The sequence below is a fragment of the Marmota flaviventris genome, chromosome 5 (genome assembly GCF_047511675.1).
Source record: "Marmota flaviventris isolate mMarFla1 chromosome 5, mMarFla1.hap1, whole genome shotgun sequence".
In the NCBI taxonomy this organism is placed as follows: domain Eukaryota; kingdom Metazoa; phylum Chordata; class Mammalia; order Rodentia; family Sciuridae; genus Marmota; species Marmota flaviventris.
The window spans coordinates 21,883,769-21,896,887 of NC_092502.1; the positions used below are offsets into that span (position 1 = coordinate 21,883,769).

Genomic DNA, 13,119 nt, shown 5'->3' on the forward strand with positions numbered 1-13,119 from the left:
AGAGTATTAACATCTTGTGTTTTGTAAGTAAAACAAATATTTATTTTCTGAAAGTGTCTATACCTGTTCTTAGATGTTAATCTCCTAGTAATTAAGTAGCACTTCCTTATGTAGATAGATGGTGGGCCAGGATTAGATTTTTTTTTTTTTTATTTTGAAAGGGAAACAGAACATCACTTATTTTAAGTTGGTTTAAGATAGACATAAAGCTCTGGGATTGGAATTCCCCAGGGTGAAAATGCTATTCTACCCCCAAATCTGTACAGAAATGCTTTAATCTAAAGAATGTATTTGTGAATTTTTTTTTGGATTTGAACACACCAATGCAAAGCAAATGCCCATCCATTTATCTTGGAAAGCTGTACTTCAGAAGTAGTGTGGAGTTTGTCAGTTATTGATGAGTATTGCTGGAAGACACTGAGCATCTGGCTTCAGACCAGCACTTGATTTGCTAATGCAGGGAACATCCACCAGGTTTCTGAAACTTGCGGTTTAGCCGCTGGTCCACACCACTTTTCCAGTGTGATATGCCAATGACAGGAACACCTCAAGTTATGACTTTTGCCTTAGCGGGCTGCATAGCTAACAGCTGTATCCTTGCAGATCATCTGGAAGGCAGGCAGTGGTGTGTCCCTTTTAAGGATAAGGATAGCAGAATTGGGCACAGGCAACAGCAACCTTCGTATTCATACCGAGTGTTGCCAGCAAGGCCAGACTCCATTCTTTCTCCTACTGTAGAACAGCCTCCTTCCACCTGTGCTTGGAGCAGGGTCGGGGAGTCCTGGGGAGGGCACAGGTGGAGAAGCAATTTCAGTAGGTTCTTTGCATAGAGACCCACTACATTCAATTACATGTTTTCTGACAGGTTACTATACATAGAAGAGAAAAATAGAAATGATATAGAACACTATGGTTGAGAATAAGAGTTAAGAACATGAACTTTGGGGACAGCAGACCTAGGTTTGAGTCCCAGTCCTGCCACTCGATAGTGGGGCATTTAAGGGACTTGCTCAGACATTGTGAATCTTGTTTCTGTGTCTCTAAAGGAGCCAGAATCATTCCCACAGAGTAGTTATGAGGATTCGTTGAACAGGTGGGCAAAGTGCAAGCCGAGTGCCTGTCTGCAGCAGGTGTTCGGCAGACTTTAGGCAATATGATGAGACCTGTGCGCGTCAGCCCTGCTCCTCCTAAAACACCCGGAGCGTGTGCCTCATTGAGCTGATCTACTAGAGATCACTGATGCGGTAGTACTACACCCAGCCAGCTTGATCAGCCCAGACTTGGGTGTCATATTCATTTCCTCTGTCATCTCTCGTCTATGTCACTGCCTCAACATTCCTTGTCTTGGGCCACTTCTCTTTCTCTTAGGTCCTTCTCTTTCATCCTGCTAACCACGGCTGTCTTCCGACTAGTCTCCCCTTTTTATGCAGCTATTTTAGTTTATCTTCACAGGACAGCCAGAAAGCTAGTTTTAAACCACCACCCTCTGGCTTAACCCAGAGGGTATCATCTGGAAGTTCATTGCCTTCCAGATAAACTCCAGTGCATCAACAGGCAGTGGCTGTCTTCAGTGGGCAGCCCGGGCTCACATCTCCTTCCTCTGTATCCCCAACAACTGACAGACCTGGCCTCCAGCAACCCTGAGCCGCCTGCTGTTACAGGAGCGGATATTTGACCTCAGACTGATACATCTTCATACACGCAACACCTGCTTGCTGGAATGCCCTTTTCCCAATTTATGAGACAAACAGCATAGATGTTAAGAGGCTGGACTTGGGGCTAAGGGCTAAGCAACTGGTGTCTTAATCCTGCCTCTCCCGTCAGTAGCTGGGTGACTTTGGGTAAATTACTTAATTTCTCTGTGCTTCAGTTTCTCCTATTTACAGATAATCATACTAACAGCTACTTTTCCTGTCAATAGGCAAGAATGAATGAATGACTATAAATTATTTAAAGTGTTTCCTATTAGATAGTAAGCAATTAATATTAGTAATATAATAATAATTGCTAGTGTAGTTCCTGCTAATGTTTCAGGCTTTGCTCAAGATTGAACTCTCTGGTTAGGATTCCTCTGGCTGGTCTCCCTCTAAGGCAGAGCTGCCCTGGCCTCTTGCAGTCTGCTTCTCTGCCTGGAGAACTGTTCTGGGTGGAGAGTTCTCCCTCAGATTGGAGCTGTCAGTCTGTCTTTCCCTTATTCAGAAGGCCATGCTTGCTTCCTTTTTAAATTTTTTTTTATTTTAATATCTCCAGCAACAAGCATAATGTTTGGCAAGTAATTAGTGCTAAGTAGATGCTCATAGAGTGTATTATCCTTGTTTTACAGATAAGAAACGTGAGAGCAAAATAATTTGAGAAGTTTATGAAAGTGTTTCAAGAACTCACTAGGCTCATATTTCTCATTTGCCAAAAAAAAAAAAGGGCATAATTGGATACCTGGTAGAATCAGGAATAAACTGAGATCTCTCCGACTTCCAACTCCTGATTTATTCCATGATCATATACTTAGCATATTTTACTAATGAAACTCTTAGTGAATGGAAATAGATGACACCTGATTTCACATCAGTACAGTTGTTCCATTGCTTGAACCAAAATAAGTCTTGAAAAATACAACAGCAGTGACTCAAGCTTTCAGGGAAGAAAATGTGAACTAAGAGCAGACTTTACTGTGTGGGGGCTGTTTGTGTACCTGCGGTAACAGGTGCGTACGCAGGAAGAGAGGGAATGTTTGTGTGCTTTAGAGCACGGCTCCCATAGAGATGTCCCTGTCCCCAAGTCAGCCTAGGTTCAGCCCGAGATCCCTGACATTTTACTCTACTGGGATGATATTTGTTGATTTCTGCATTTTTAGTCTTGTCTGGCTCTTCTTCCAGACTCTGAGCTCCTCCAGGGCAGAGGCTGCTGCTTCGTTGTCATACAATGTCTGGTTTCTGTGCCAGAGTGAGGAGATTATGAGCAGTAGAGGGGACACACACAGGCTTTGGAGTCAGACGGCTCCCGGGGCTCACAGCTCATCAGCTGTGTGGCTTGAGTTCGCTGTGTAATCTGCTGAAGCCTCAGCTTTTCCCATTTGTAAAATGAGGCTAAATGCTTTTGTAAGATTCTCACAGGCGTTTGAATCAGTTGTGCTTGTGAAGCACTTGGCCTGGTTCTGAGTACCAATTCAAGGCCACTGTTTATGGAGTACTTATCACTGCAGTGGGCACAGTGTCTTTTCAATAGGGAGTGCTCAGTGGGGCTTGCAGCGTGTTCTATTGATATCCACATCACCTGGGTATGCATTTATTTATACTGATATGCGTGTATGTATGTATAAAAGTGAAGGGAGGTTTTTGCAAGAGAAAGGGACATTCATTTTTGAAATGTACATAGGGACATTTGTTTTTATACATATTTTATATATACACACATGCTATGTATGCTCAGGATTTACATATATATGCACTTATGTATATACACATTATTTACATACATTTTGAAAAAGAGTTACCTCATTTCCATGTCCTCCTTTTCCTATTTTCCAACATTACCTAGAAGGGTGGCATCTACAGTTTGGGTGCAAACCTTTGATGGGCTGGGGGTTTGCCTTCTCTTCCAGAAAGAAATAGTAAAACAAAGGAATGAGGGAGAAAACAAATAGAGGTTGACCTAGGCAAGGAGTGATTGGGCCCCCTTCTTTTTTTCTTAAAGACCTATGGCTTTACCCACAGATAAATATATTTCTAACACCGTCATGCAGATTCATACATGAGCAGCGGGGCTCTGTGACATCTCAGAGTGTGCACGCGGTGCTAGGTGCTTGATGGCGTGTAACACAGCAACGTGTATTGCTCCATGAATATCCCCGTGCTGCTGAAACCTCCTATTGGAGAAGATATGTCAAAAAGACTACTATCTTTGTAGTCCAAAATCAATTGTATCCCTATGAATTATTGAGTTGTTTGCCATTACTTTCCTGTCCCTTTTTATTATAAGGGCTTATTGTTGCAATAAGTTTGGCTAAGATTTTTTTTTTTTTTTTTGCTTGAAGAAACTTTGTGCATTTTTATCCTGTGTTACCACAAAGCAATTAAGAAAGTCCACTTTCCTCCACATATCTTTCTAACTTAGATGTTCAACTGTCACAGGGCTGGGGTGAGCCCTTTGTGGGTTGAGTCCTGAGCTCCAAGCACATTGCAGCCTACAATATGTGGCAGGCTCTGGGGATTCCAACTCATTTTAAGGAGAAAACACTCATTTTTCCTGTGACAATGAGCATGACATCCACATGCTTGCATCCAATACTGTCTTGCAGCTTTTATACCAAATAGAGAGACGTTACCAAATGAACATTTCTTGCTCTTGTGTAAATAGATAGATTAATGGTGCTAAGTGAGAGCCAAGCCTGCCTGAAATGTTAACTTCCTTATGGGGTTTTGAGTTTCTCTTATTTTTGATAAATGGACCAATCTGGCAATAAAATCCTTGCACAGTAGGTTAATAATGTCATAGCTGAACTGTGAAATAGTAATGTGTGTACCATCTCTCAGCAAACAATAATCCTTGAAGCCTGATAAATCTATTTCCAGCCCAGTTGCATGTTCATTGTTACCCACGACTCCCTCTCTGCAGATACAAAGCAGTTTTGTCACATGCATTTTTAAGCAGAAGCAACTGGGGAAGTCAAAGGCACAGGAGGCCTGTGAAGCAGAGGGGGACAGATTCATCTCCAGCTCTCCTGAGCCCCTGCTGCCCTCAATGTCTAAAGACTGTCCTCAGAATCCCCGCGTTGCTGGAACAGGGTGCCGTGTCACCTTCCAGTCCTTTCTGAGCCCAGATCACTGAAGTGCTGCTGGAGGCGGTGAAGGATTGGGACCAAGGAAGCAAAAATGCCCCCAGGCCCTTCGGTTTTCATTGATCTCTTGGTAGCAGGCAAGGTTTGGTGCTATTTATCCCAAATCCCTAATGACAAGAGAGGCGTTGGGGAGACTTCTCTCCACTGCCTTCCTGCAAAGCTGGGAATACAGAATCTGGGAAATGTCTGCGGGCTTCAGACAGCCGCAGCACAGAAGGACTCCTGCAGGAACACTTGGGCACCGCCGAGGGTAAACAAAAGACAGCCCAAGGTCCTGCTTGTACTAAGGGACTAGGGCTCTCTCTTCCCCATCTGGGGCCAGTCTCAGCAACTCCAGGGTCAGATTTACACTGCGTTGGTAAAAAAAGAGAACTGTATCCAAAAATCACGGGTGATTTGGAGGGGCTTATTTAAAGCGTCAGATTCTAAGTAGCTTGGGGCAGTGCACATAAACTTGACAAACAGGCTACTTTAGTCCTGTCTGACTGTATCAGCATAATCGGGCAATGAAGCTTTTATTCATTCAAAGAAAGGTTGAGTTTGATTGGCAGGGGAGCCTGCCTGAACGCAGTGGCTCTTCTCCCCCCACTCCCCTGCTATCAATTACCGTTTTGAATACGAAGTGTTTCTAATGTAAAATAATGCCAACCTCTGCCTCTGTCCTCAGCCCAGAAAGCTTCTTTGTGTTATTTATTCCTGGTCTGTGACTGTTCTGAACCTTCTTCTCTCTGCTGTTTTTTTTTTCTTTTTTTCTTTTTTGGTATCTAAATGATGTAACATCGCCAATACATAAGGTTCACACAGAAAACATTCCTGCTCTTTATTTTAATCAATAGCCTCCTAAGTGAATGACATTTCCACCTTAGTGATTTAAAATCAGAAGACTTGGGGATGTCCGTGCTTGTGAATCACCCTGGCTTCCAGGAACAAAGAAGGCATTTGTGTGTGTGTGTGTGTGTGTGTGTGTGTGTGTAATTTCCCTTTCGTACTACAAACAACTGGGCTCTGAAGTTGACTTCATTTAGCAGTCAACTTCTGTCTAGAAAAATGTGCACAACGGAACTGAACACCGTTCTTATTTAAATCGGCAAGTGATTTGCTTGAGCTGCCATCTGTTGGCCGGTGAGCTATTTTAATTTGATGCTGGGGACATTACCTGACTTTGTATATTGCATTTTGATCTGCATCATGTTTGAGAAATATTTGAAAATCACTCTAAGGGAGAGGACTTTGAAGGGTTCTGCTGAACAAATATGTACATATGTTAATGCCACGCTGGGCATGAGTGTGGGAACAGACGAGTGTGGATGTGTGCTGTGTGTGTCTTACCTAATAATCTTTATGGGCAGATTGATAGTACACCCTTCAAAATTTTCTTTCTTCCCCAATTCCAACAGATCCTCCTCATCTAAGTATCGTTAATGTTGAGCTCTTCTGCATCATCATCCAGTTTTTTGAAGTGCTGTTTCTAGTTGCACATGTTTATAAGCCTTGTGAGCAAGTCTTGGATGGTGGGGCCAGTGTGGTAGAATCTCTGTGAGTGCCCAGTGAGTGTGAGTGACTCAGACCCCATCTTCTTCTCTGTCTCAGAGTACCCTGAGTTGGCAACATGTTGTGGGTGCTGATCAAGAGGCTCCTGAGAGGCAGTAGGGCAGTTTCAAAATGATTTGACTCTTCTCCACATTGCCACCCTCTATGTTGTTCTTTTCTATACAACTTCTTCCCGTGAGTCCCTGTGGTATTTGCTTTGTGCCGGGCTATCCTCACATTCATTAGCGTTCAGGTAAAAGGACACAAACAGTATTTCCGCTTGAGCATTTCCTTTTCCTGGGACAGCCTCTTTGCCAAGCTCACCTGATCTGGACTCTCCCCCTTGGGGAGGCGTGCTTACAATCGGGACACACAAGTGAAGCAGATTTTGCCATATCGGAGGCACAGAGGCACCTCCAGTTTATATACCCATCACTGTGATCTTTGATAGCATCAAAGTGCCAGTTATTGACTACAGAACCAACGGTCCTGCTTTACATGTTTAGGTACAAAACATTCAGACAACAGATGAGACAGACCTGGTACTAATGAGGCAAAGTGGATATGCTACATGACATTATTTTTTAGGTAGGAATCAGGGAAGAGTGAATAAAGGGATGTGGATGACACAGAAGAAAACTGGGAGTTATAGTTTAAAATTTGTAATGAGGGCAAGGTTTGTTCTCCTCCTGTTTGTTGCACTTTAGGAATATGTGAAAAATTTAGGCTGGGTTACAGTAGGCATGGGTGATGTTGGGCACAAAACTCTTCTGAGGTTCAGTGTACTCCCTGAAAACTGCAGATAGCAATGGACACACGGTGCCTACACCCTACAGTTGTTGGCTAATGAAACGAGATAATGAGATTAAATGAGATAAAGCATTTAGCAGGGCACCTGGCCCACAGTAAGGATTCAATAAGGAGTTCCTATTTTTGTCATTGCCATGTGGATATCATAACACCAAAAACTGGTGTCTCAGTTGGAAATATTCTCTACGAGGAATGGCACAACTTTGGGATCTGTCCTCATCTCAAAGCAGATTAATATACTCAACTGCTGTTAGTTGAAAAATTGTAGGTGATTTATTACTAGCAAAAATACTCTTTGGATTCTGCATTCATGTACTCGATTTGTTAGTATTTTCTGGGTTTCCTTTTGCTTGCAAATTGGTTTAAACTACTCCCACTAGCAGTGCAAGCTTCTCCTGGACGAGAGAGCCTGAGAAGAGCTGCACTTGGTTTGGGTTCCGTATAGCAGCCACGTGGGGTTATGTTCTTTTCCACTGTGGCTCGGGAGTTTGCATTAGCATTCTATTTCTTTGCTGGTTTTACAGTCACCGGAAGCCATTCTTTCCATAGTAAGACAAGGCAGACAGAAATGACTTCTTCCCTAATTATTCTAACGAGGCTTCCTCAGTATTATTGGAAAGTGTGCATGGTCACAAAACTTAGTTCTGCCAGTATAGTGTTGAGTCTAGAAACATTTTCAAACTATAATACCATTTGGAAAGAAGGGGGTATGTGTGTGTTTGTAGTATTTGGTTCTAAACTCTTGTCATAACTCAGGGTCACCAAAATGTGTCTTTAAAGGCACACAGTCTAACAGGAACGAAATGATTTAGGTTCTATTTTTATGAAGCAATATTTTTGAACAGTCAGCTGAATGCCTCCTAAGTTGCCTGGGTGCCTAAAGGGCTTAGAAAGTTCTTCCATGGAGATAAATAAGCTGTCAATTCATGATGAAGAAAATCAAACTCATGGTGTTGATCTTGGCTGGGACGCCGGTACAAGTATGAGAGAAATTTTTGCCGAGATGTAGCACAGCCCATGTGTTAGCAGTTAGCACTCCGGTGCCACACTGAGCCTCTGCTAGCCTTTGCAAAAGATAAACATGGTTGTCAAAATAAGGAAAAGAAAAGATTAACCCGTTCAGGTGCGTGTAAATAATAAATGACACTCCAGCTCCCTAGAGTCTACGTGAAGAAAAGAGGCCAGGGTCCAGAGAGTGGTTTTTATTCTTTTACCTGAGTTTCATTTTCTCTCTGGGAACCGCAGGATGGAGGCTCTGAAGGGAGCCTGGGTGCTGTGGGGAAAAGCGGGGAGGGAGGTATAAGCTTAAGGGAGATACATGCCAACGGCCAGTGAGTTTGTTTAGTTCCTTACACTTTTGTAATCTAACGGGGTGTCCCTCTGACCCTCTAGTCTAAGGCCATGCATATTTTGGAGGAAGTACCTAAAAGAGAAGAGCAAACAGAATAATTCTGTTTATACCAGGCTGGTGCACTAGTATAAAAAGACCTACACAGGTTACCCTGCTGTTTTGAAAATTCAGAGCTGGGTATGAGCAGAGAGAGAATGGGAGGTGTTTTTATTTCCTTTGTATTAATCAAATCAAAAGGGCGCTATCAAAACACACCAGCCTGCCCTTCAGCTGCGGTGGTGGGCATCATGGCCCTTGGTTGCCTTGGGATTTACAGATTCTCAAGGTGTTTTCATGCCTCCAAAGCCAACACGAGGGCCATGCTGGTTGAGCAAGGACTCAAAACTTCTTAAATGGAAGGATAAGGCAATGCCAAGCACTTTATATAGATAGGCATTATATTTCCTGAAGTTCTTGTGGTGCAGGTTGTAGGAGCTTTTCTTTTTTCTTTGCCCTCAGAGGTCCCACAAAGCAGCAGGCACAGTCAGACAAAAAACATGTGTGTGTCTCACATCTAGGAAGTCTCCAGGAAAAAAAAAAAAATCAATGGTTCCATGTCATCAAAGTGTCTCAGAGCCAAGACTTAAGGAAGGAATTCTGATGTGGCTTCCTCAAGAGTACAGTGGGAGGGGAGGGTCATGGGATTGAGGGTAGGAGTAGGCCAACCTCTCCAAGCCTCAGTTCCTCATTTTTAAACAGGACAAGAGACAATCACAGTGCCTATCTGTTAGAGGGATTGAGAGGTTAAAAAGGGGCAGTACCTGTCTTACTGCAATAGCACTTTAAATATTTGGAGTTGTTATTGATTTTTATATTTGCTAATATTATTGTTTTGTATTTTATGTTATTCCTGGCCCAGTGTTTCAAATAGCTAACTGATTTTGAATATGCTATACGACATTATTTTTTAGACTCAACTTTTCTTGTCTGTATAATGAAGTAGTTGGGCCAGATCATCCTTAAGATTTCTTCCTGTACTGAGATTCTAGTGTCCTTAAGTCCCATTCTTTTTGTTGTGATCCTCTGTGGAAAAAAAAAAAAAAGTATTCCTACCAAAAGGACCACTGATTTACTTTGCTGTGTGAAGGAAGTCTTTAAAGTTTTGGGGTGTAATTAAGAGAGTGAATTATGCTAAAATCAATTCTAAAGCAGTGGTGTTTTCTGTAACCACATGGATATTATCTGGGTATGTATAAATAGAGACAGGTGAAAAAGATGAATACTAATCTCTGTAAAATTCAAATAAATATTGACTCTTATTCAGATAGTACAAATGCATTGCACAGATAAATCAAGACATGAATTCATATGATTTCATCTTGTTTCAGCTGGGCACATCCTTTGGTTATAGAAGGAGCTCAGGACTTCACGGCATTTCTCATTTCTGAGCAGAATATGACATCTGGGCTACTCCTTTAAATATAGTAGCTTGTTTGCTCAGGCTTATAGCTCAGTAATATTTGTTTTGTCTTATAAATGTCTTGAAAGCTGGGATTACAGGTATTCCTTAAGGAGTAATTACAAATAAAAGCTTATTTATACCAAGGAAGTTTTCAAGTAGGATGTGTTCTTGCTTAAGTCGTAAAGCGACACGGGTTTCAGTTTCAATTTTGGTGCATTGGAACACTCTACTTTTTGGAGAGTCTATCTGGAGAGATTTTAAAAAGAACACTCAGAATCTCTGCAAAAGTTTGGGTTAAAAATGGCTTCTCCTTCTTCCTTCTTCTGAGCTCTTCTACCCTATTGGCAAATTCCTTCCTTCATTCCTCTGTGTTTGAATTTTGAGAACTAAATTCAAGAGAGGAAAAATATATAACTATCAGTACTGTGTCTATAAAATAAAGGTGTTTGAGGGATCAAAGAGAAACCCTGTCTTGGAATACAATTTAGCCAAAACTGCCTGGCGTGTATGCATGTGAGTGTGTGTGTGTGTGTATGTGTGTGTGTGTGTGTGTGTGTGTGTTCATCTGTCCATGATTCATTCTGAGGGCTGTTTTAGCCTTCATAAAATATTCATGCTAGTTGTGCATGGTTCTATAATTGCCATCTCAGGCCTTGAATTATTTATAGGTTGTACTGTTCACATAGTCTCATTTACTGATAGAGAAGATAACACCATACAAGACGATCCCAAACACTCTGAGGCCTGCTACTTTGCATTAAGTAGTGGAATTATATTACTGTAGGTGTAAAACGCTGGCCTTTTTTCCTCCTCTCCCTTTAATATATCATTTTTGTATTTATAATATGCTAATTGTCAGAAGGCTGTTAAGCCTCATAATTCCTACGGAGTTTTTACAGAAATCAAGATGCGGCTGAGATGATTTAGTTTTTGATCTCAGAATGATTGTTCTAAAAAGGAAAAAAAAAGGAAGGAAGAAACCCCTGTCTTTACACCCAGCATAATTTATTGAAATGATGTATAGCTTTACATGCATACCTGAGCCCTTTTGTTTTGTTCTATTGATCAGTTTGTGTGTCTTTGTGTTAACCAACATGTGGTTGGTTTCTGTAGACACCTACCAAGGATCCTTGCAGGCTTGCTGTCCCTAATTAAACACTGAATCTCCACTCTGGTGTGACAGTTTCTCTACATCTCTTCATTTTGACTTCCCAATCCTCCTGACCCTTCTCTGCCAACTGTATCTCTGTCCCCATTCATCCTCCTACTTTGAGTTTTACCTGAGTGTGAGAAAGTTGTACTTGTCCCTCCTTCGTCTTTTCTCATGTTACCCAGTTTCAAAAATCCATGTTAATGCTAGTGAATACCAAAAGCCAATTTCACGACAGCATGGACTTTTCTGGTATTTCATAATCATTTTCCATGTTTAAAGAGGAAAATTCATGGCAGCTGCCAAGCTTCATAACCTATTGCTGATATATTTAGTTCTCTCCTCTACCACTGGGAAATCACAAATTTTCTGCTGGTCTTGGAGCTTCCAACTTCTTACAAATTATTTAACAAACTCCCCTCCATCTCCCCTCTGAGGATGGATCAATATTTTCCCTCCAGTCTTCTCTCTGTCACACAGGTTGTCCTCTGTGTGTGATGCGTACCTTTCCACAACCTCCCTCAGCCAATCCCTGTTCTTCACCTACACCTGCAGACTGCTGGTGCATGGGGTGATGTTAAGTTGGTTGATGGATGATTTGAAGTTGTATCCACAGGCAACTTTAGCAAGCATTAAGTCGGGAGATGAGGAAATAATTCTCTTTAAATGTTTTTACTTTTTCTGATAAGGCCAAGGTCCCATTCTGGTGCTAATGTGTCTTTAATTCCCCTCTCCCATTGACTTCAAGCCCTTCTCAATACCCTGTGGCAGGCATTGGTATCTAGCTAAAATTTAGCACATTTAAAATTTTTGTTTTCATTGACTTTGTTTTTTTTTTGATGGTGGCATTGGAGATTGAACCTTGGAGTGCTCTCCTACTGAGCTATACCCCTAGTCCTTTTCATTTTTTTTATTTTGAAACAAAGTTTTGCTAAGTTTCTGAGGCTGCCTGCGAATTTACAATCCTCCTGCCTCAGCCTCCTGAGTTGCTGGGATTATAGGTGTGCACCACCACACCTGGTACCTCATTAATTTTCATTGTATTTCTTCTCTGTGTCTCAGGCAAGTGCTATGGGTTCCATAATAATGATGGGAAGTGTCATTTAAAGATACTTTTTTTTTGGGGGGGGGTCAAAATAAGTGAGTCAATATACAAAATCTCTAGCAAATAATATAGATAAAAATAGCAGAAAAATTTGAAGGTGGCTTTATTAATGTCTGACGTCCAGAGAGCACGGTGATAACACCGGAACAGTCAAGAGTCATTCCAGACAGTAGGACCTCCCCAGAGCCAAGGGGAATGGCAGGGCTGAGAGATGGGCAAAAGAGGATGGAGACCCTAAGACAAGGTGGGCTTGCAGCATGCACTTTGGGGCAATTCGGTTATCTCTAGACAGTAAACTCTCCACTCACTAAATGGGATTCTGTTCAATTTGTTTTTCTAACTGAAGAGTCACTTGATGATTTTTTTTCTTTTTCTAAAAACATCCACCTTTCAAACCTTAGTACAGGAAGTGAATTGAGTATCCTCCATGAGCCAGGGTTTTCAGAGCTCCAGGAGGTCATTTCAAGCCACTGTAGATCTAGAATAATGTTGATCAGACTGTAAGAAGTTAGTGGTAGTTCTGAGCAGAAGAGCCCTTATGGAAATCTGCTTTTTTTGATAAAGCCCAAACATAAGCATGGTTTATAATCTGAGGGTGATGTGCTTTAGGTCTGTGACCTGCTTTGGGAGCTCAGCACATACCCATTATATTGAATTGAATTAATGCCAGCTAGGCAGCAGGGCTGATTAGCCAAGATGTCCTCAAAAATATACACGCAGAAAAGTCAAGTATGATTGAGGATGAAATTAGATCATTGTTTCATCTGCTCTGTGTATCCCGCAGAGTAAATGCCCATGTCTGTACAATGGCGGGGAGGGTGGCCCAGGAATAAATGACATAGTTCTTAGGGGCTTGTGACAGTTCATTTGACAGGAGTAAATTGTGTGCTAAGCAGGT

The 13,119-nt window shown here is 41.8% G+C and overlaps 1 protein-coding gene across 10 annotated transcripts in view; it reads left to right on the forward strand.

Moving 5' to 3' along the window:
- The window catches only part of Ebf1 (EBF transcription factor 1), a 382,353-nt gene that overhangs the window by 200,930 nt on the left and 168,304 nt on the right, over positions 1-13,119 (forward strand). The window lies entirely within an intron of this gene.